The sequence below is a fragment of the Diabrotica undecimpunctata genome, chromosome 2, assembly GCF_040954645.1.
Source record: "Diabrotica undecimpunctata isolate CICGRU chromosome 2, icDiaUnde3, whole genome shotgun sequence".
In the NCBI taxonomy this organism is placed as follows: Eukaryota; Metazoa; Arthropoda; class Insecta; order Coleoptera; family Chrysomelidae; genus Diabrotica; species Diabrotica undecimpunctata.
In genome coordinates, this window is record NC_092804.1 from 61,134,824 (window position 1) to 61,159,951 (window position 25,128).

The following is a 25,128-nucleotide window of genomic DNA, read 5'->3' on the forward strand; positions in this document are numbered from 1 at the left end:
TCTCCTATCGGAGATTGGATATCATTAGGGCTATTCTATTCAAATAACAAGTTGTATCTGAAAGAGATAATAATTCAAATAATATTTTAAAGGGTAAAATGAATATATCGTATGAAATAAAAGAAATACGTTCGTTTTACAACTTATATATTTGATAACTACAAATTAACTGACACTTAAAAATTAAATTCAATTAGTTATAAAAGTTATTATTAAAAAAAAAACAAAATTGAATATCTGCCGAATATCACAATGGAAATACTGTGTAGAAATAGAAATAACTCTGTTGCAGTAGTTTATAAGAAATTTTAAGATCTTTAGGATGAAGATATTTGAGTATTCTCAAGAATAGCACGATCTACCTTACTTATAAGATTTTTTATCAATACTATTAATTATTCTCTGAAGTACGGGCCATTACTTTGTTTACATATTATTTGTATACTAATATGTGGAAAGTTATTCCAGAATATTTTTGATTAACATTGCTTCTGCTACTTCAACTACGTTGACAACAAGAAACCATTATTATGCACTATCACAATATAATATAGTTTTTATAAAAGTATTATTAAGTAATATTTGAAAAACAACAAACGTAAACAATCACACATGATCTGTCAAAACGATCATAACAATATGGCCGAAGTGAGGTCGTTTTTAGTCACGTGATGCCCTCTTTATAGATTCTAACTCGATGGTATTTTCAGACATTTTACAGTGAAAATTTAATTTTGTATTTATTGTCATAAAAATATTTAAATATGCCGAGATATACCGAGAAAGAGCAAAGACTAATATTAAAATTATTAAATTATTTTCAATTAGAAAAAGAGGCTGGGACACTTTATTACCGTTTCTGCCGTTCGCGAAGTAAGTTTTAAATTATTCTAAAAAAATATTATTAGTATTTTAAATAATATACATTTTAGCGTTTTGCCGAGGTGTTAGGAGTTTCGTTACCAACAGTAAGACTATTGGCAAATGAAGGCATTCAAACAGATGCTAGCTATTCTGTGGCAATGATTACTTCAGTATGTGATAATCTAGGACCTTCATTAACCAATAAATATGAACATATTTTTAGAATTAGTGTATACAGAATGTTTAGTGAAGGTTTGTATCAAAATATAGTTTGCCATAACCTACTGGAATATCACTAGCATCTTTACATTTTTTTTTGTTTATTTTAGGCCAACATGTTACCCTTCATACCCTTTAAGAAAAACCGAACGACATAAGTGAAATTATCATTTCTACTAGTTCACTGTAGTATGGTTTTAAAAGATATGAAATTCAGATGGTTAAACTGCAATATATCAAATCGAAATTATCTAATAGAACAATCACATGTGGCATATAAGAGATTACAATGTTTAAAAGAATACAAAAAAGAATCAACATGATTTACACCCGTTACAACCAGTTTTTTTGGATGAGACCTGGATATATAGCAAGGGAGGATTCCGCAAGAGATGGCAGGATGGCAGCAATAATGCTGTTAGAACGAGGACCGGAGAAGGTTTACGATATATGATACTCCATGCGGATTGTAAAAATGGATTCATTGATAATTGCAGTCTAATTTTCAAAAGTGGAAAAAAAAAGTGGAGATTATCATGATTCAATGAATGCAGAAAATTTTGAAAAATGGTTGGAATATTAACTTTTGTCTAATTTAGAAGAACCGTCGTTAATAATTATGAACAATGCACCTTACAAATCCAGTTTAGTGGAAAAAATACCAAATTCAAGTTGGAATAAACACTCTTTAGTAGAATGTATTAAGAGATATTTAATAAATAAGATTATATTTATTTTATTTCACAGATAAGACGTACTGGCACTTCAACATGGTCATAGAGTATTGAGAATGCCTCCATTTCATTGCCAGTTTAACCCAATTGAGAATGTTTGGTCAGATTCTAAAAGATATTATGATACAAAAATAAGTTCTGCAGGTACTGTAAATGAAAGTACTGTAATAAGTATTAGGAAAGAAGCATTAAAACAGGTAATTCAAGCATACTAAAATTCGCAGATAATTGTGGTTAAAGTTAAGGTTACACCAGAAAAATGGAAGGAATATGTAAGACATGCAGAAAATATCATAAATGAATACTGGGAGACAGCCAAAAAAATTGATGCCAGCCACATATCTCCTATAATTATTGATTTTAACGAATCAGATACTGAATCAGATTGTGAATTAAGAATTATATTGAGGAAATATCCTAAACTATTACCGTTATGTATCAAAACGGTTCTTTTTAGGACCACGAAATTTTCTTGTAATGTAAGATATAATTGATGACAGTCACATATCCCCTGTAATCATTGATTTTAATGAATCAGATTCTGAATCGGATTGTGGATTGTTTGAAATATAATATTCATTTTTGTTATTCATAAAAAAAGAGGGTAAACATTCGGTATCTTGTTTTTTAACTAAACTCCATTAACACTAGTTCATCTGCATACCGGAACTGGTAGCTTAACTCAAAAATCAACTGCTTCATTATTTAAACTATTTACATTGTTTTTTTAACTTAATAACACTCTTTCATTTGCACACTAAATCTAGTAGAATAACTCAAAAATCAATTGCTTCACTATTTAAACTATTTACACTATGTAATTATAAATCTTCACAAAATTAAACTATTGGCTGCCGCAGAAACTCATCGGAAAATTACTTATCCGAATATGACTGATTTCAATCGATGCTTTTTGATCATAAGAATGTTTGCCTTGATGCCTTGCAATTGTCAGTAAATTTTTTTATCTCGCAGTCAACTCTTAAAAGATTCTAGGAGGAAGCGTTATTTTAAATAAAGAAACATTCCAATTCCATAGTGTTTGTAATAAATAAAAATAAATCCATAAATAAATCTTAGCTAATTAAGCACTTTCCTTGGAATGTATAGAGCAGGAATTATGACAAACTGCCATTCCAATATAATGCGCAATAAAAATTTATATACAGGATGGGGCCTCTAATATATAAATTAAAAAAAAATTTGAATTGGTAAAGTTTTTACTATATATTTAAAAAAAAGAACCTTTTCACATTTAGCCGACTACTATCCTGTAACTGTCAGATTTAACTAAAATGTCATGCAATAATTCTCGACATTCTTAAAATCCTATATGACATCAAAATTAGTGACGCACTGACAGAAGGGTTTGGAACAGACTGTATCTTTACGCCCGTGCGGACCACAAAGTACACTTTATGCCCGCCCGGGCATAAAGTATACTATTATGTAGTTGATAACTAAGCAATAAAAACACAATAATAAACTAGTATGACATAAAATAATTTATAAACCTACTTAGATTAAATTAATAAAAATTGCGTAAATGTGTTTTCAAGACTTTCCGTTTGCAGCTTTTTTAAAAAAATGTTTAATCTACCACTTATTTATTTTTTAGCTCCAGAAACAGAGGGACTAGTCTTCTACTGCATTATTAGTCTTGTTATTCACTGCGTCTTGCATCGTTATTGCTAGTATTTTTTAAGCTATATTTACAATAGAACCTCTGTAAATTATCAACCCTTACTGGAATCACCTAGTCTACATTAACGAGGTATCTAACTATCAAAATTCCTTCATTAACAAGTTTTTCTTCCACTACGCCGAAATGTAGACCTTAAGGTTTTTGATTCAGTCTCGCCACGACGATACATTTAGAATTTTGAGGAATTTCTTTATCCTCACTTACTATTTCATCATCTTGGTGCTACAGCCCTTAGAGGGCCTCGACCTTCTCAAGCTCTCTACGCCATTCTATTCTGTCCCACGCTTGCATTTTCCAGTTGCCGACTCCGATCTTCTCGGCATCTTGTGTTACCCCGTCCATCCACCTTAGCTTTGGTCTACCCCGTCTTCTCATTCCTACGGGTTGCGCTGTTAGAATCTTTTTTATCATGTTTGACTCAGGGGCCCGAGCTACATGTCCTGCCCACTGCAGGCGGTTTCGCTTAATTATAGTGGTAATATCTTTACCACCAAACGTATGCTTGTAGATATTCTGCAGTTCAAAGTTATATCTACGCCTCCATACTCCGTTCTCACAGACCGCTCCGAATATCTTGCGTAGCACCTTTCTTTCAAAAATGGATAGAGCGGATTCATCTGTTTTCGTTAGCGTCCATGCCTCTGATCCATATGTGAGAACGGGGACTATCAGTGTTCTATACAGCCTTATACGAGTTTTTTGAGACAGACGTTTGTTAGCTAAGTACTTTGATAGACCATGATAACACCTGTTTGCAATTATTATTCGCCTTTTTATTTCCTCAGATGTGTTATTATTGGGGTTAACCGATGTCCCTAGATATATGAACTCTTGGACTGCTTCGAAGTTTTGGTCATTGATGATTAAATTTGTGTCAACATTTCCAGCTCTTGTGTTTGTGTTAGTCGCCATGAATTTGGTTTTATTTTGATTTATCTGTAACCCCATTCGTTCTGCTGCTGCTACTAGCTCGGTTAGGATTTCCGCAGTTCTCGCTCTAGTTCTTGTTATAATGTCCACGTCGTCTGCATATGCTAGAATTTGGACTGATCTATTAAATATGCCCTGCTATCTAAATTAGCGTCTCATACAACTTTTTCAACAATTTTTTTTTTTTTTGAAGATCTATGATAAATTTGTTCTGCATAATATCCATCCCAAGAACGCATTCATCTTTAATATCGGCTACAAGAAATAGGTGTTTTATCGAGGTGATACAAATCGGTATGGTTGCCGTTATCTCTTTATGAATTTGAATAGTGTAATCTGAAGCTATTCCAAAAACTAAGTTTGTTTTAGTTGGCTGTAATTTTCCATTCAGATATCCGGTTAGAATAAAAAATCTGATTGCGTCAATATAATATTAAACGTGCATTTTTTGTTGTCAACATACCCCTTAAGTAATACATTCTGTTCATTTTTAAAGTATAAGTACGAATTTGGAGGCATTTTTCTTTGTTTCCCAGTTGTGAGAGACCTATTTCTTAGACACGTATCTCTACTACTATTTCTAATAGAAAAAAGGGACGGACTAGTGTCAAAGTTCTCTGTTTATATACATTTCCTGGCATTCCAGACATTACTAGACATTTCTGTACTAGATTTTTTTATCTCACATGGAATCAATCTCACAGAACTGTCATAATAATATAATGATTTTACTGCATAACTACTAGTGAAGCATTTAGTGTATATGCTGAATTGATATTGTTTAGAATTACGTTGAGTGAGGAAAACATAAATATTATTCATTATTTTTTATGGATTAGAAAAATATTTGATTATGAGCTAAGCTTTAATTCCTATATGTTGATTTAGATTTATATTTACAGCGATTTATCAACAATTTTTATATTCTCTGCTACTTACTTTAGTTTTTTAAACGGTTTTCCATATAAATGTGTCCTTTACCTCCTTGTTATCCAAGGTTAAATCTAAGAATTTTCCGAAGTTTTATTTCTTTCATCACACGCAAGAGGTGATTCATATTTGTAGAGGTTGGAATGGATTAATCGAAGGACAAGAATGTTCGTGATAATATATTCAGTAAGTCTTACTGCTTACAGCAAATTATAGATAAGAATCTGGTGTCTAACTAGAGAATCCAAATATAGTAGTTGGTCGAAATATTGAAATATAACATGTAATATTGTTAAGGACTTACGTAAAGCTATATCGTTCAAACAGTAATAAACAAAATACTGTCAAATTTTAATAAAATGAAAACTGTTAACTGTTTCTTTAAAACCCAAAAAAAATTATAAAATAACTGCAGATCTTACATAAAGAAAAATACTAGCGAACAGAGATAATTGTTAAAGAACTATCAAAGTTTCAAAGTGTGTCAAAGATTATGAGAATATTTTCTTCTGAAGGTGCCTATTTACTAGTACCACATCGACCCAACTTATTCTATTCACAGTAGCTCGAAATAGATCTGTTGACGTTACACCAATCGATTTCCTAAGATTGGCCAGCCACGATATACTTCTACGTCCAGGACCTCTCTTGCCCTCAATCTTGCCTTGTAGAATCGCCTTTAGAAGGCGGTATCTACTATTACGCATAATATGGCCGACGTAAACCAACTTTCTGTTATTTACGACATTAGTTAGTTAGTTATGTTAGTTGTGTGGTGTATATATGTCTCTTAACATACCTGAGTACTACTACATTTTAAATGCCTCTAATCGTTTTATAGCATCTTCTGCAAGACTCATACTTTCTCCTCCATACAGATAGACATTAAAGACAACACATTTAAGAATTCTTATGCGTATATTGATTCTTAGAGATAAGTTGCAGAGAATCTTCCTAAGACCGTTCAAAGAGCTGCTTCCTTTTTAATACAAGTTTTTATTTCGTAGCTATAAAACCAGATATCATATCAGAATGAATCATATAAAAGAATAAGAACTAAAACTCATCAAATGGTAAGAAAAACAAAAACAGACTACTGGGAAAGATTCACAAAAGGACTAGAGATGGATTTCTATGGACAACAGAAACAATTATGGCGCTTCATAAGACAACAAAGAAGCGAAATGAAAGAACTAGTTGAAATAGAACACATACAAGAGGATACATGGGTGGCCTTCCTGACAGAACTGTTTAAAAAACAAAACGAAGAACCTTTACCAGAAACGAAAAATATAATAACTGAGAAAAAGACCGAAATCTCCCAAAACAATGTGAAAGAAGGAATAAACAAATTAAAAACAGAAAGTCACCAGGAGAAGATCAAATACCAAATGAACTCTTAAAATATGGAGGTGATCGCCTTGTACAACAACTGCAACTTCTTATTAATAAAATAATCACCACGAACAGAATACCAGATGAATGGAGGAGAGCGATCATGGTGATGTTCTTCAAAAAAGAAGATAAGAAAGACCCCAATAATTATCGAGCAATAAATCTATTAAATACAACACTCAAATTGACAACAAGAATAATAGCGACAAAAATAAACGAACGAATATTTCTGCAAGAGGAAGAGCAAGGATTTTGGACAGGAAGATCATGCACGGATGCAGTTTTTGTAATAAGACAAATAAAAGAAAAGTCGCTGGAATACAACAAACCAGAATATATGTGTCTGATAGATTTGAAGAAAGCGTTTGATAGAATGATAATTCGGGACGCGATACATTTATTATATGAAAGGGGAATATCACTGGATTTAGTAAAAACCATTGAGAATATAAAGATAACATAGCTATGGTAAGATGTAAAGGACAACTATCGCAACCTATCAAATATGAAACTGGCATTAGACAAGGAGATTCGCTGAGCCCATTAATATTTAATCTGATAATGGATGAAATCATAAAGAAAGTTAAAAAACGAAGAGGATATAGAATAGGAGAAAAGGAAATAAGGATAATATGCTACGCCGACGACGCCATAATAACAGCCGAAAATGAAGATGACCTACAAAGATTAATTAAAGAATTCGAAGGTACGGCGTTCATATACAACATGGAGACCTCAACAGAGAAAACTAAAGCGATAGTGATATCAGCGGAACCGAGAAGATGTAAACTAGTCGTAAATAACAAAATAATAGAACAAGTGATGGAAACTGAATACTTGGGAATAAAACTGTCAAGCTACGGAAAAGTGGAAGAAGAAGTACAAAAACAAGTGAACATGGCAAACAGAGCAGCAGGATGTCTTAACAACACAATCTGGAGAAACAAATACCTCACAACGGAAACGAAAACCAGGATATATAAATCAACAGATAATGACGTACACAGCGAAAACAAGAGCAGATACGGCGAAAACACAAAGACTACTGGAAACAACAGAAATGAAAGTCTTACGAAAAATAACAAACCAAACTTTAAGAGACAGAGTAAGAAGTGAGGAAATAAGAGCGAGATGTGGTATAGAGGAAATAAACGAGTGGACCAAAAGAAGAAAAGTGGAATGGAATCAACACATCGAAAGAATGACAGAAAATAGAATAGTACAAATAGCAAGAGACAAATCGCCAAATGGAAGAAGATCATTGGAACGACCGAGGAAAAGATGGTCAGACAACGTCAATTGAGGCTAAAAACCGAAGTAAAACAGGCATTTTGCCTATTTATAAAGTAGGAAGAAGTAGAAGACCAGATATCCTTAATATTGTAGCCCAAATAGCATATTTTCTCTACTCCTTCTAACAGTGTGTCGTTTATTGTAATTTAGTCGTTTATGTTGGTGTTCTTACTAACAATCATAATTTTTGTTTTTTCACAATTTAGTTTTAGGCCTTATTTGTTACATAGTTCTAGAACATAACCCATTATACTTTAGAGCCCCCGCGAACTATCTGCCAGCAAAACGGTATCATCTGCATATCTAATATTGTTTATACGTTCGCCATTTTTTGTCATACCATCTTCTGATTTCTCAGTTAGACAAATAACACTCTTAATGGGCAGATATTATCTGATTACTTTTTTAAAACTACCTATCACTTGTCTTGTGTTGTCACTGTGTTGTCATTTCAAAACAACTTTTACTTCCTTCTATCAACAGTTGGTTGTTACCTCTCAAGGAGTAAGATCCCCTTTTTTGAGCTGGGAAATTGTACGTTCCCTTAACAAATGTAATCCTTTATCATTGACCTAGAGTCTTAAAAATTATAATATTCGTTACTCAAATTATTTAATTTAAGGGTTATCTGACCTCAACATGTGGCTAATTCCAACTGATTTATAGAAGTAAGAATTAACCCCATGTTCAATTTAACAGTCAAAATTTAACATTTTTGTTTTGCATTTTTAAGTGGTTATACTTATTTGTAGGTTTCTCACTGATAATGATCTGAAAACGTTCTAAAAATTTATAAATTCAATTTGCATATTTTAAAAAAAAAATTAATAAAAATTTTATACCATTTTACAAAAAGAATGTTTAACTTCATTATAAGTTTTTTTAGTTATTAATGCTGGTGTTATTACGCTACCCTGTCTAACATTTTTTCTGGCTGTGAAGATCTCAGACAGTCAGGAGATATAAGTTTGAGATTAGTCTTATTTCGAGTCTTAATGTTTTTGGTATATCGGTAAGTTCCCCATGTGGCAAATTAAACTTTATTTAAGTGTTCTTTTAATTTGGTGAATATGTGCGACTGAATAATAGTTAGGAGTACTTTAAGTATAGGGCTCATCAAACTAATTAATCTATGTTCTTCACATTTCCTATCATAGCCTTTTTTGGGAAGTGGAATGAATATTGATAGTAGCCAGTCTTTTGATAAGTGACCAGTCTTATACATATTGTTGAAAAGCTTCGTAAGAGCTATGATTTGGTGTGCCTCTAAAACTATTAAATTGCACCACGTACTTCTTCAGGTGATTTCCCATCTTTAATCCGCTTAATGGCCATAGCTACTTTTTCGTTTGTTATTTCTGGGCCGTATGGATTGTTTATTTCAGTCAGCCTTCTTGCTCTATCTTCGAATAAATATTGCATGTATTCTTTTCTTTTTCTTAATTGATCTTCAATTGTAGTCAAAATATAGCCTTTGATGTCTAGAACTATGCCTGTACATATTGCGTTGTTTTCTTTTTTTCTGTATCTCTTTATTCTTTTTGTATTATGTGTAATTTCTGTGGCTTACCACATCCCAATGCCGTTGGCTAATTTACCTCTTCCGTCTTCGAAGTCAATTTCTCAGCTCCAGGGCAATAAAGTACCCTGCCACGAGTCAGTTCTTCGGTTTTTCCACCCGTAGCTGTTGACCACCAGGTAGAGGATTACTTATATCGATAGTTAAGAAAAATAAAGTAGAGAATCTACTTTATAAAACAAGTAGAAGTAAAAAATATTCAAAAACCTTAAACGTAGTTACATTTGCATTTATATATATATATATATATATATATATATATATATATATATATATATATATATATATATATATATATATATGTATATATATATATGTATATATATATATATATATATATATATATATATGTATATATATATATATATATATATATATATATATATATATATATATATATTAAATGGCCAAATATATGGCCTAGGAAGACAAATTCGTTAAACTTCCCGTGCTCGAATCGGTATCAATAAAGTGTTATGATCATTTCGGCCTATCCCAGCCTCATCAGACACTTGGGCTGATACAAATTCAAACTCGGAAAGTCCAAAGAATGTCTCCCAAAACTTCACTACAACAGTAGTTAGCTTACAAAGGCGCCACCTGCTTTGGTGGCCGTGAACGAAAACGATATGATAATATCGTTTTCTGTATCCTTTGCGCTATGCGAAATGTGTAAAAGATAAAATTTGTCTTCCTAGGCCATATATTTGGCCATTTAATTTAATAAAGCGATAGCGGCTTTCGCTAAAAGATTTTATCTTTTACACATTTCGCATAGCGCAAAGGATACAGAAAACGATATTATCATATCGTTTTCGTTCACGGCCGCCAAAGCAGGTGGCGCCTTTGTAAGCTAACTACTCTTGTAGTGAAGTTTTGGGAGACATTCGTTGGATTTTCCGAGTTTGAATTTGTATCAGCCCAAGTGTCTGGTGAGGCTGGGATAGGCCGAAATGATCATAACACTTTATTGATACCGATTCGAGCACGGGAAGTTTAACGAATTTGTCTTCCTAGGCCATATATTTGGCCATTTAATTTAATAAAGCGATAGAGGCTTTAGCTAAAAGATTTTATCTTTTACATATATATATATATATATATATATATATATATATATATATATATATATATGTATATGTATATATATATGTATATATATATATATATATATATTATTGTGATATTTATAGTCTTGGTGCGCCAAGCAATAATTAGCTAATTATTTTTTTTGATTAATTAAAATTATTTAAATGATATGATTATGACTTTATCACAATTTTTAATTCTTTTATCTCAGGGTTAAATTCGTGCTTCAATATCTATGCTATTACATGTGAAAGGTAAGGTCCAGAAAATACCGGAATAATAAAAAACACATATGATCTAACACTATATATTGAAATAAAAATAATGAAATAATTCACACTCAAACGTTTTCAATAAACAAACCTCATATAAGGATTCCCAAAATTTTGTTCTCATTACGTGAACAATCAAAATTTATGGTACAAACAATATTAATTGAAATCTCAAAATCCCAAACTATTCTAACTCTCCTAATCAAAATATTTATATCCTTTCTAAATTACGTGTAAAAATTGTGTTATCAATAAAAGAAAAAAACTGCAGAAAACAAAAAATATCTCTCTCTGATGATGAGTGGTCCAAATCCTTGTTCCTTGTAGACTGTATTATCTCCTCTCAACCGCTCCCTATGTAATCAGCAATCTTACACAGATTGTTGCAAGTATATCGTCCTTAATGATCTCCTTCAAAAGCACAAATCATTCAAATTATGATAGCCTTTCTCCTCTCGATAAACTGAATCTCTCGTTGGCCCGAGTGAAAAATGACTCTTGGAATATCTTCTCTTTACGATAAACTGAATCTCTCGTTGGCCTGAACAGTGACTCTTGGAATATAAGTAGAGAAATATGACTTACAATATTTTGCTGCTTCAGCTTCTGTCAGATACACTAACTCCACAAAAACTCACTAACATTCAACACTACTGCTTGCTACATTTCAGGAACCGCCAGAGAACAATCACTGTTCCTCTTACAGACTTGGAAACCAACTGATCTTTTTCTCTCTCCTCCTCAATCTCGCTAAACTTTTTCCTACATACTTATCCCACCTTTTTCAATCTCCGCCAATCAAAACTCGTCACAATTCCCCCATTTTTTCATTTCGATAACAAACAAATTTTTACCTATAATTATAAAATTTCCTAAAACTTATTTACAAATAATATTTTCTATAGTTCTTAAAAACTAACAAAAACCTCTATCTAAAATCTCTTCTATTTGTCCCTAATCACTGCATTAATGTATTTTGGAAAACCCCGTTCAATTGTCTTTTTGTTTTCACTTAAAATTATGCGGGTCACTCAAGTATAACAAAGAAATAATTTATGCAAAGCTTACTTTTTGTTTGGTACAGGTAATTCAAGAAATTAATAACTCTCCTTCTTCGAAATGTTTGTTGGATATTATCCTACTTATCTGAATTATTTTAATGTTATTGAATTTTGAAATATTTTTAAACAAACCAATATTTTTCTCGATTTTACATATCATAACAATATATATATATATATATATATATATATATATATATATATATATATATATATATATATATATATATATATATATATATGTTGTAAAAGGTTGTAGCACGATAATGTAGTTGGGTTATGTTGTTAGATTAATGTTCTTTTTTTCGTAATGGTACTGTAAATCGACAAAACGACGCTATTTTAGTGATTAAATCTATCCAGAGTTCTACACAAAACACACGCCCAACAGTCATTGTAACTAAACGTATGAGCAGAAATATATGGGGATCGTACTGTTGGACCATTCTTTTTGCAATAACATTTGGAAGGAGAAACATATCTAGGATTATAAGAGAGCAGTTTTCCCATAAATATAGCTTATTTCCCATAAATAAGCTAACTACAAAAATGATAACGGATACTTAGCAGATGATTTGCTTTTTCCAACAATACGGCCCAAATCCGCATTATAGCATAAACCTAAGGAGATAGTTTAATTAACGACTTCCCACTCAATGGATTGAACGAAAAGGTTTTATTAAATGGCAGGCAAGATCCACAGATTTAATTACCCTGGACCTCTAACTATGGAGTAATTTAAAAAGCAAGATTTATAATACCATTCCTGCTTTCTTCAAAGAACTAAGACAAAGAAGACTAAGACAAACTCGAAATGTAGTCGAGTAACCCATGAAATACTACAAAATTTCAGTCGTTATGTCAAAAATTTCGTTTTAGTGGAGTTTTAACCGTGACGGTAAAAATTTGAAATTGACACTAGCAGAAAATAGGCGCTACGTTTAGTGCTTTAGAGATGTAACAGTTTCAATAAACTGATACTTTTCACATGAATAGAGTTAATATGGAAAAACATCATGGATAGCTGAATTATCTAAATAATATACCCAATAATGTTTAATGATGCGCCACACATGGTATATTCCCTATGTAATAAAGGTTTATGGTACTGGAAGTTGGAAAATGACAGATATCTATATCATCTAAATATCAGTGTAGACTCTTTAAGTGGCCCACGCTGTATGTTTAAAAATATAGACAAGTTGTCAAATAATATTTTTGAAAGAAAAAACAAAATAAAAACAATATTGTGAATCATATGTAATTGTAAAATATATAATTTTGTACAAAAAAAAAAAGAAAATACATAACTAATTTGATAAAGAGCCATTATGTCTAAAGTTATAGAAATTATTGTATAAAAATTTTGATATGAACGCTACTCGTACTCGATCGCTATCAAGATGAAAAAAAATGTTTCTAATTTGGGTTAAGTCCGTGTAATTCCTTACTTTCCAGCAATTTTTATATTCTTTGAAAATTAAATTGTAATGGTAAAGACATTTAAGCATCGTTCCTAATATTTATTTAATACTAGGAACAGGAAAGACTACTAGGGAATATTTGGTTCACTTGTTAATCAATTACCCTTAATCCAACTAAAATTGTACCTCAATATTTCTTTGGCAGGTTCAAGAAATATGCCGTGAAATATTCAAGTATGCGGCAAAAATTATTTCCGTCGCAAAGGGCATTTAAAAAGTAATTGTGCCTAAGAAATGAGGTCAAGAAATAATGTTACTTATGTACTGGGGTAACACAATGTTTGCCAATTCTATAGTTTTTTTTCTTTGGATAACTATGAGTAGAATAAGTTCCCTGTTATAAGCAATATTCAAAATCTAAAAAAAAATCTTATTAACATATTTATAGATGTTACACGGTATTCGCCAAAATGCATACAATACCGAAATTAAGACGGATGTGAAATTGCGCTTGCAATACGTATTTATTGGATTGAAATTATTTGTCATTAACTGTCCCATTAACAATGCTCTATTATTAAAACCTTGTGAAGGAAAGTGATTCTTACAACTGAGGAGAAAGTGTTTATAGTAGAGCATTATTTCCGCTCATTTGGAAATGGACGAAATAGTGATCTAAGTTTGAAACACAAGCGTCTAAAAAATATCGAGTGTTTAACAAGGATACCTCCAGTAAAAGTGTAATTTTAGAAATCACTAAAAAATTCTTGATGACACTGATAACACTAACAGTGTGTTGTGTCAGCGTTAGAGCTCTTGGAGTCGTCTAAAAACAGTTCTTACCAACAAAAATCAAGGATGTGTTCTCGATCAGATAGTACAGTCTCCAAAACGAAACCTTTTTAATACTGCGCATAAATTGAATGATTTATTTTAACGGTAATATCAATAGATAATCAAATTAGTTTCTTTGATTTAAACATCCAGATATCATTGTAGAGAAACCACTCCACAACTAACGAGTTACTATTTTTTGTGCTGTGTCTGGGTACAGGATTATTGGTCTTTATTTTGTTGAAGATGTGAACTAACATCCACTTACTGGTAACCAAGGGCGTTACAGAAAGAACATTATTATATCTTTTGTTAGAGATTTACGAAATTTTTGCCACACACGCAAATTTATAGATGCACAGGCAATGGTTTCAACATGAAGCTTGAAATCAAAATATTTTCTTGTGGATCAGACGTCGACTCAGCTCACTTACCTGATCTGACCACTCCCGAAGCATACATTTGGGGTATGTTGAAAAATCAGTATTTAAGTCAGAAGTTCCGCCAGCAGATATTGGAGAACTACGACAAAACATAGTAACCAGTTTTTATAAATATATTGGATAATTGGCCAAATCGTCGCAATGGTGTAATTTTTGTACATGTAAATTATGTTAATTAAAAAATAAATACAATTTTCACATTCGGTACAGTTTATTTTGGCGAATACTCTTGGTAAATAATATAAGTATCCACAAGGAATCTACGTTCCTGTATTTGGCTGTATACCATATATTAAAAAAATTTATTAAAATCCTTTGTAAAAGGTATATATTTAAAAACCCAAACGGGCTGTGTTAGACAGAACGTTTTCGGAATACATCATTCCATCATCGGTGTCCTAGAAAATATGTAACCACTTAATTAAAAAGAACATGAAGTTAAAATTTTGACCAAGGTTAAAGAAAAGTGTGGTTAATACTTACTAGGAGTACATGAATTTAGCCACTAAATATATGGGTAAAAACCCGTTAACAAATAATTAGTTACATTTGTTCGACATTATATCTTATAAATACTTATGATGTTAAAGTTACCGTTGGATTAGGTAACATGGCGACATATGACTCCACGTTGAAGTTGCAAGTCTTGAGACGGTATGTCTACGAGGACTTTATGGAAGCAACTGATTGAAATGACAATGTTGACAAGTTAGGACGGAAGTCATAACAGAGTAGTCAATATAACTGTATGTGTCTACTTAAGATAAAAGCCAACGTTAATTAAAATTGTTAGAGTAAAAAATTTTTAAATTAATATAACAGTATCAACCATCAATGTTGTTATTTTAAATTATGTCTATGAGATGAAATGTGGAGAAATGATTGCGATGTTATAGTTAGGCAACCAACTATACATGTGTGTTGTAGTGTAGTGAAATAGAGATTTTAATATTAGGCCCTTTATGTTTCTTCAACATTTGGTACCTGGAAAATAGAAACTAGACACATGTAGAAGGTTGAGTTGTTGATATTTTGTTGATATTGGTGGAATAAGAATGAATGTATTTAAAATATGAAAGTGTACTTGTGTGAATGGAATAAAACTTTTGTAGTGTATTGGTCATGTGAGATTTATCTTATAACTCAATTATAGAAGGCCCTGTATGTCAAAAAACAACATTTGGTACCTGGTAAATGTAAAACTTATTAAGTTATAAGTACATGAAAATTAAATGTTTGATAGGGTGTTAACAGACTAAGTGGTGTGGAAGTTTTATTTTATTAACTATTATGTGAAATGAATAAAATTTGATGGTTGGGACATGGTTTTGTAATATTTTAGTAGAAAAGTACTCAACTTATAACTTAAGAAAGGCCCTATCTGTCATAAGCAACATTACTAGGTACATGGGAAATATAAAAGGATAAGTTATAAGTTGAATGAGTTGCAGGTGTATAATTATCTGAAATGTGAAAATGGAATGGTTGTGGGTTGGCTCTGTTAAAATTAAGTAAAACAAAAATTATGGTGTCAGCTTTACTGGTAATTAAGTTATGGGATTTGTTTTTAATTCCTAATGGATATGAAGGTCTTAAGGTGTTCGTTAAGCTATTATATAAAATAAACAGAATTTGATGGTTGGATCAAGGTTTTGTAGTATGTTGTATGTATAGTACTCAACTTATAACTTGAGAAAGGACCTATCTGTCATAAAGCAACACTAGGTACATGAGAAATGTAAAGAGATAAGTTATAAGTTGGATGATTTGCAGGTGTATATAAACAAACCTTAATTATGAAAATGAAATGGTTTTTAGGTGTTCTGTTGAAATTAAGTGAAAAAAGGAAAATTATACTGTTTTTGGAAAAAATGTGAGATACGGAAAGAATGCAGAAGGCTGAGATCCCCAGAGAACCTCAACCAATCCCTAAGGAGGGGTTGTGTGGAAGAGTAAAGTGATGACTGAGAGGTTTGTTTGAAAGGGATGAAGAATAGTCTAAGGTTTGGAGGTGCCGACAAGAAGCATGGACAACAATAGGTATAGTGGGTCGGACTAAAAGTTAGGGTTTAATAGAGAGAGACAAGGACTGATTGAGAGTGTGATGTGTTGACAGAAAAGTTTTTGGAGTGGACTAAAGAAGATGAGTATTGAGTGAACGAATAGTGATAAATGAAGATTTTTGTAAAAGTGAGTTGGGGATGAAGGTTATGAAAATAGTTGACGATGTAGAGGGAGGAAGTCTCGATTGAAGGATACATAACGATTGACGCAATTTGGGCTTTTTTGTTTTTCTTTGAGAATTTCAAGATCTTCGTATAAGTCTAATTTAAGGAAATTTTTTTGGGGGATATTGTGAATAAGTGAAACGTCTTCTGGGATATTAAGGGTGTGGTTGTGTTCTTTGAGATGTTGAGAAAAAGTGGAAGTATTTTCTCTTTTTATGTGTTCTAGAGAACGTGAGGATAGTGATCTTCATGTTCTACCTATGTAAGAGGCATTGCAATCTGAACATTTTAATCTATACACTCCACTCCGATCCATATAATTGATGGAATCTTTGGAATTAGATATGTGTTGACCCAAATTGTTGGGTACTTTAAATGAAACATGGATGTTTTCAACCGACCGTTGGATGAGATTTCGAATATCTCCAGATAGACTTTCATGATAGTATGGGAGTGAAACGTAATTGGGCTTGGTGGTGAGGTCTCAAGGAGATTTCAATATAAGTATATTGAAATCTTCAGTCCCTTAAGTAAATTTGTCATGATACTAGGTTTTTTGTAAATTTTTTCATTTCTTAACAGTCGTTTGTATACGTTCGGTAATCATCATCATCTACTAGCCTTTAACGTCCACTGCTGAACATAGGCCTCTCGCATGCTTTTCCACTTAGTCCGATTTTGCGCCATCTGAATCCAATGAGTAGTCACTCTTTTTATGTCATCTGTTATTTCTAAATATGAACATAATTATGAAGTTGATTGATTAATCTGTGCATTTTAGAGCCGTCTTATAAATAGGACTCTGGGACTTCAAATTTGTTATTTTCATCTAATTAAAATCAGTTTATGTTTAACGATGTTGTATGAAACAATTTTTATATACTGTTACAGTACATTTTCTACAATACGTTGTTTGGCTTTATACTTTTCTCCTTGACATCAATTCTGCGCTTCACGTTCCTCGATGGAGCATTCTTTCCATCAAATTTTATGTCCGTAAATACTTTAGATATTGATGTTCCCGATTGACGAAAATCTAATAAAGTAATATTTGACTTTTTTTGTAAATATTGGCCAATAACACTTCCTAGCTCTGATTTTAGTGGCATATTTTGTAACAAATCAATAATATTGTTTCATGCCCCCTATGAATTTAATATACACTTGCGGTTAAGAAATAAACGTTTTCCTTTGAGCTTGTAATTCCATATACCATCTTGTGCGAGAGGTTCTATATTATCAAAATTAGATGCTGTAATAACACACTCATTAATGTTCCATTATACATAAGGTTTTTCTCCATTTAAATTAAATCGAAAATCTACGAGTTTTTTTACCATGAGTTTCTGTATCTTGTATAGGACACTTCTCTACTCTATTTTTCCGTATGGTCCCTGTTGCTCGGTATCTATATTTTTGTAAATGAAATAATAAATATTTGCTGGTAAATAAATTATTAAAAAATACCCAGTAGGTTGCAGGTTCAGAAATGCAGTTTAACGTATCAAATACTACTACTCTTGTTCATATAATCAAACCCAAAATTAAAACAGTATCTGCTAGTTCCACAAACAACCCAAAATGTGTTACCGAATCGAATAAGCTTTTCACTATAAATTGCTTCAATGGATGCTTCAATGGCTACTATGGACATAGTATATAGTATTTGGCAATATTTTCGTATACTTTATTTTTATATTTATTAGCCAAAATAATATTCGTTCAATTACTGCGAAATAACTTCCTTCAAATATGATAAAATGTAAAACTTCTTAGTATAATTCTCTAGTAAATTTATGATTAATTTTCTGGTCAGAGCTTATTTTGCGTGTGTTGCGGATATAGCCCACTAATAGTTCAAAAACCACCATTAAAAGAGCAATATTGGCGACAAAAAATACAGATGTCGATGATGGGAATGCGACCATTCTAAATTTTCTTCCAGGAAAGTTGTATTGCCTGGACTCCCACCTAACAGTACAAAACAAGATTAGTTGTCATTATGCTGCGTAACATTAAGTTCACCCTCCACTGTGCAATGAAATGAGACTGACTGTGAAAAGTCTAATGAATAATATCATTGAGGCAACGATCATCAAGAAAAAATACAAAAGAGAGGATGTTCTGATCCTGCGTGTACCGATGATTACAACGAACGTACGATTAGATTTTAAACCTTTACAATTTCTCGTGTTTTTGGCTTTTACAATGACTATAAACAAATTACATAGCCAACCGATGGAAAGTCGCGGAATTACCTTAGAGTTTCCATGTTTCGCGCATGTACAATTATTCGCGTGTCGAAAAACCATCATCGTTGTATATATTTATGAAACGCAAAAAAAATGAAAATATTTTTTATCAGAAAGCATTAAATTATTTAACTTTTTCATGCATAGTATGAATATATATTTCATACATAGTATACATATATAGGATATTGATTTTCTTTTTATTTTAAGTTTTGTGGTAGTCTTACAACTAATATTTCTTAACAATACATACAAATTAAAATATCATCACTCTATACTATAATTGCTACACCAGTTTAATTAAAAACAGTACTGTCTATTTTTTACTATAGTGTTAGATAATATAATAGTATTTTCCAATACCATATAGGGCTGCAAAACTTAATAAACAAAATAACGGAAACAAGTAGAATATATGGACTTGATATAAATATCAGCAAAACCAAGCTAATGATCATCAGCAAGAAAAACATAACTGAAGCAAATCTGTATGTGAACCAAATGAGAATTGAACTACTACTACTACTAGAGTACAACTACTTGGGAACTATAATCAATGAGTCGTGGGACAATATCCAAGAGATTAAATGTCGCATCGAAAAGGCAAAAAGTGCATTCTTGACTATGAGCTCTGTGTTTAAGAGCCATGATCTCACCCTAGAAACAAAAATAAGGATCCTTAAATGCTACGTGTACTCAGTGCTTCTGTACGGAGTAGAAACGTGGACATTCAAGGTGGACTACATCAAAACTTCAGGGTTGTGAGCTATGGTTACAAATAAGGATCCTGAAGATACCATGAACCAAGTCAACAATGAAGAAGTACTACGGAGAATGAACACAACCGTGGATTTTGTCAACATCGTGAAGTGCCATAAGCTGCAGTACTTGTGACATATAATGAAAAATCAAGGCAGATATGAGCTACTCCAATGCATTTTGTAAGGAAAAATTGAAGGAACAAGGGCCCCAGGACGATGAACAATATCCCGACTTGCTAACCTGAGAGCATGGTATATAAAGACCTTAATATAGCTATTCCGTATAACAACCAACAAAGTCATCATAGCCAGAATGATTGCCAACGTTCGGAACGGACAGGCACCCTAAGAAGAAAAAGTGCTCTCTTGATCCGTCCATTATTTGCTCCACTGTTGTGATCAGAAGTATAAAATAACCCTATATTGCCCTCGAAATGTGTGGTTTTGTTTGAAAAGTTAACAATATTTGTCGTTGGTATTTCTCACAATAGCTTGCCACACAAGACACAGTATTGCTACTTCCACATACACTTCTGTGACAGCTTCAATATACTCCGTAGCAGTTAGTATTTCCGGTAAAGTGAACGAAAACTATGGCAATTTATATTGGACAGTAATCTGAAATAAAGACTGTGTTAACTCTTTCGGTATTGTGGGGACCTATAAGTCCCACGGAATTTAAAAAAGTTCTAGTGGTGCCTATTTGTCCCCTAAATTCACTTTCATCAAAGATAACCGTATTACTAAACATTTCGTTAAGTTATGCAATCAACTATTCGATTATGTAACCTTATTTTCGAGAAATAGGTATTCGTGTATAATGTGGTTCTGTGTTTTGTTGCTGTGATACATATTTAGTGTTTTTGCCAGCCAAATACTACTACAAAGCAATACTGAAAGCGTTTGTTGTTGAAAATGAGTAAAATTTCTTATAAAATCCATTTTTTGTCACTGTTTTCGCACAATTCATGTAATGGGACATCAATGTCCCAGTAGTCTTTTTGTTCGGGTCATTAGTGTCCCATCAGTTTTTTAAATCGACTTTAAATAGTGACAACAGTTCCACTTTTTGCAGTTCCTGAATTATGGCCAGACGTTTTTTAACACAAAGAGAATTGAAAAATATCGCTGAAGAGCGAACCTTTTCCTAGCTCAGATTCTGACGAATATCAACCCACTGACGGAGAGTCTCATGAAGGTTTAGATCTACAAGAACATTTTTCGCAAGGGGATAATTTTAAAAGAGATCTAGAAAGAATAGATTCTGAAAAAGAAGAAGGAGGAGAAGTCAGACCCAGCTGACGACCAGTCTGGTCTCGTAATATGTAAACAACCATAAACGAAGTTCAAACTAAAACTTTATATTCCAAATCAAAGGCAAAGAGTAAGCACTTTGGATGTTGGAAGAGGTTCGAGTGAATTGGATGTGTTTATAATGTTGTTTCCGTGGTCTTTATTTATGCACTTCGCTCGCTGCACTAATCTAAGACTTGCACAACATCAAAATACTAAAAAGAATAAAGAAACTGATCACTACGAAATAATGATCATTCTTGGTTGTACCATGATTATGTGCTACAACAAATTACCGAGCATGAAAGACTATTATTCAAATAATGAATCCCTTGGCAACCCAGTCATAAAAAAGGCTATAGCACGTTGGCGATGTGTTTTCAATAAAGTTATCTTCAAAATGTATTTATGTATTACTGATTAGACACAGTGGTCCCAATATAAAACACTACTGGGATACAGTTGTCCCATGTCCTACCAAAGCATTTAAGGATATAAAAAAAATAGATCACATGGGGCACCATTATTAGACTATTGTTATTTTTTTTTCTGAAAAGTTTTGAATACCTGCGAAATGTATTTAGTTCTGAAACGGTTAATAGGAATGAATTCTAACTATAGTGGTATTTTAGTTTTAACATTTGTTGTGTATCATTTTTGTGGTTCACATTTGTATTTCCTTTTTTAATAAACAGCTTTAAAGCGCTTTTTGAACAGTTTACCCTTAAAACGTAAAATGTTCTCATATTTGTATCCACCACCTCAGGTACGTCCACTTTCTTTTTTAAGGCTATTCTTTATGTTCGTAAAATTTTAGTTAGTACTAGATACTATGACAAGTATCGCTCTATTGAAAATAATAAGATAGTAATATTTCCCACTATAGAGTGAAAACGATAACGTAGCCGCTATTTATCATCTTGTACTGATTGGGCCGTCTCCTTTCGAAGGTTGGCGATTTAAATGCCAATTATAACTTTCAAAACTGCTGCACGAAAGATTTCTGTAGATGGGAGATCAAACCATCTCCTCAGATCCTTCAGCAATGATGTCTGGCGTCTCCCTACTGATATTTTTTCCTGTGATTTACCTTATAATAAGATTCAGAATAATTTATATCTTTCAGCTTTCAACACATGATCTAAATATTGTTTTTCCTCTCTTTGATCGTGCTTAATAGTGCGCTACTAATAACATCTGATCATTCGGATTCTGAGCTCTGGACTAAGCTGTAAAAATGAATTAATGTGCGTCCATGAGTGTTTTCCTCGCTTGTTCGATTTTTGATAGAAATACGATTTCTATCGAACGATACACGAAAATTTTTGATAGTACGGTAATTGGTGTCTTCGAAAATACTTGAATTTTAGGTTTGGAAACATTTAGATTTAAACCGAAGATTTCGCTATGCGAAATACCGAATTTATTATCTTTTTACAACTCTACCGTCTATGATAGAAAATTAAATAATCTCAAAACTACGTATTGATACTCACGAGATAGTGGTGGGTCGAAAATAAAGTCAAAAATAGACATTTTCATAGTGGAAATATCCATAATCGTAAAGGGTCTGATTTTTGTCTCCATATGGAGTAGTATTAGCCGTATCCTATTTACTTCAATACACTGATTGTCAATGTATTTTAATATCAAACTTCATAATATTTTACGTAGTTGAATTAAAATAGAAAATTGCTTAAATATCTAAATAAAATGTAACGTTTATATTAACATAATCTATATATGAAAGAAAACACCTTACGTGATATTCTTGTTATACGATAAGAAACAAAATAATATTCTACAATGTTATTTAAAAATAAATATATTACCCTCGTAGAACTAATCTTCAAGTATACTGAATATTCTTGCGTGTTTTAGAACGGAAGCAATCAGCCAGGCAAATATTGAGCTAACTCTTATTACAAATACAATAGCAATCAATTGTGTTGTTGCATCTTTCAAAACAATGACTGTACTTTATGTTACAATTTAATGGGACCCTACCTATATTGTATACGTATATGTTATTACTATTTATTTAAAAACATCATTCAAAAGAAATTTATAGACTGCTGATTAGATGCTAATGAGTTAGCACATTTACCAAAAACAGAACATTGTTGACTATTTCAGGTTCTCTGTACAGAGTATGCAGCTTAAGTCTCCATGAAACAGCCTAAGTGAATGTCCCTTGACTGGCGCTTATTCAATAAGGAAGTCTATTATTATGATTCTCAACTGATTGCTGTTTGTCTTCCGCAGAACTTCAGCCTTCAGCGCATTTCCGACCTATATGAATTTCATGTGGTTGACCAGATACACTTTTTCAGGGAGTGTACCTGTAACAATAAAACACTGAAAACTTTGTTTTCAAATCTTCCACAAATTTTTATTTTAAATTAGTGTACCTGTGTTTGTGATCAATAATCCAGATAAAAGTAAGAGCTTACCACATCAAACCGGTCAATTTTGGCTATATGTGGATAATGGTTGTAATGCCTATTTCTGATTTTTGTCTTAACTTCAGACCAAACTTTTTGTTTTCAATCAGCAGTATGAGATCAATTAGGTCTTCTTGGCTATTATCAAGTTGGCTGTTGGTATCATCTGCAGAGCATATATTGTTTATTTTTTCTCCAGTTATACACGTGTTTCTAAGTATTCATCGCTCATCACTAGCACGTGTAGTGGCTTAAACTGAAATTAAATGCTCTCAACTATAATATAACGATCAAATACAAAAATTATTTAGCAACTCTTATCCAAAATTCTTAGAATAATATTTAGTGCCCCTGGTATGTCAACAAAAACATTAATATTGACTTAAATATGTCTAAGGGAGAAAAAGAAATAAGCAACATTACAACGACGTATTTTCAAAAAGTACAAAACTATGGAAACGAATAAATTAGTCAACTCGCCAAACCGACGACAGAAGCAAGGACACTGAAGTAACATTGGTCTACTGACTTATAATATATTTATAAATTTATTGTTGATGGGTAGCCATCATATATCCACTTCTCTCCTATTAGGTACATAATGTAATACAGGGTATCAAGAAACTCTTCTGACAAACGAAGACCGAAGATTTCTGAGATAATTTAGATTTCTCAGATAATTTTAAGACAATTTTTAACCCAATTTAACTAGTCCGAAAATGCTTCATAAGGGAGCTAGAGCTCTTTAAAGATGGCGCCTCGTGATTAGTTTTTTTAAATACCTCCAGAGCGATTTTATTTAGAAAAACGAAAACTCGTACGATTATTTAGGCACCAGACTTGAATCTATTTCATTAATTGTGAATTTCTAGTATCGATCATAGGCGTCCGTTTTGGGTAGGTCAACGGTTATTTCAAAGCATAAATATTTTTCTTTAACTTTTAATCATTCGCGATACTAGATTATTAAATTTTTAGGTATTCTAGTACTTAAAGGTACTGTTACTTTAAGTCTGTAGGATTCACTTTTTCTAGAAAAATCGATTTGAATTTTAGTTTTTTCCTTATAAAAGTTGATGTTTTTTTGGGTTTATATGACTGCGGACACTGAATCCATTCGCCAATCTCACAATTTTACTCATTTACTCATTAGTCATTGTTTCGTATATAATCTTTATCTAAATATAATACTAGTATTAATCTCTAATATATAGTCCTTTTTTTGGTACTTTGTTTCTAATTTTTTTTTCTATTAGGCGATTTTTAGTTATTTATATATAAAATAGACGATAAGGTCCTCAGAGTTCCACGTAGAACTGTTTGGTCATAAAAGTAAAGTTAATGGGTATATTAACTCATTTTATAAATTATCTTTTGT

General features: G+C 32.1%; 1 protein-coding gene across 2 annotated transcripts in view; it reads right to left on the reverse strand.

Moving 5' to 3' along the window:
* LOC140434624 (uncharacterized) overlaps positions 1-25,128 on the reverse strand; it is a 137,791-nt gene that overhangs the window by 79,516 nt on the left and 33,147 nt on the right. Inside the window, exon 1 of one of the 2 annotated variants that reach the window (XM_072523019.1) lies at positions 2,482-2,554. The exons of the other annotated variant lie outside the window; for it this stretch is intronic. The gene's annotated coding sequence lies outside the window, so the exon portion shown is untranslated. Of the gene's footprint in view, positions 1-2,481; positions 2,555-25,128 lie in introns of those variants that run through there. 2 annotated transcript variants of the gene reach the window in all.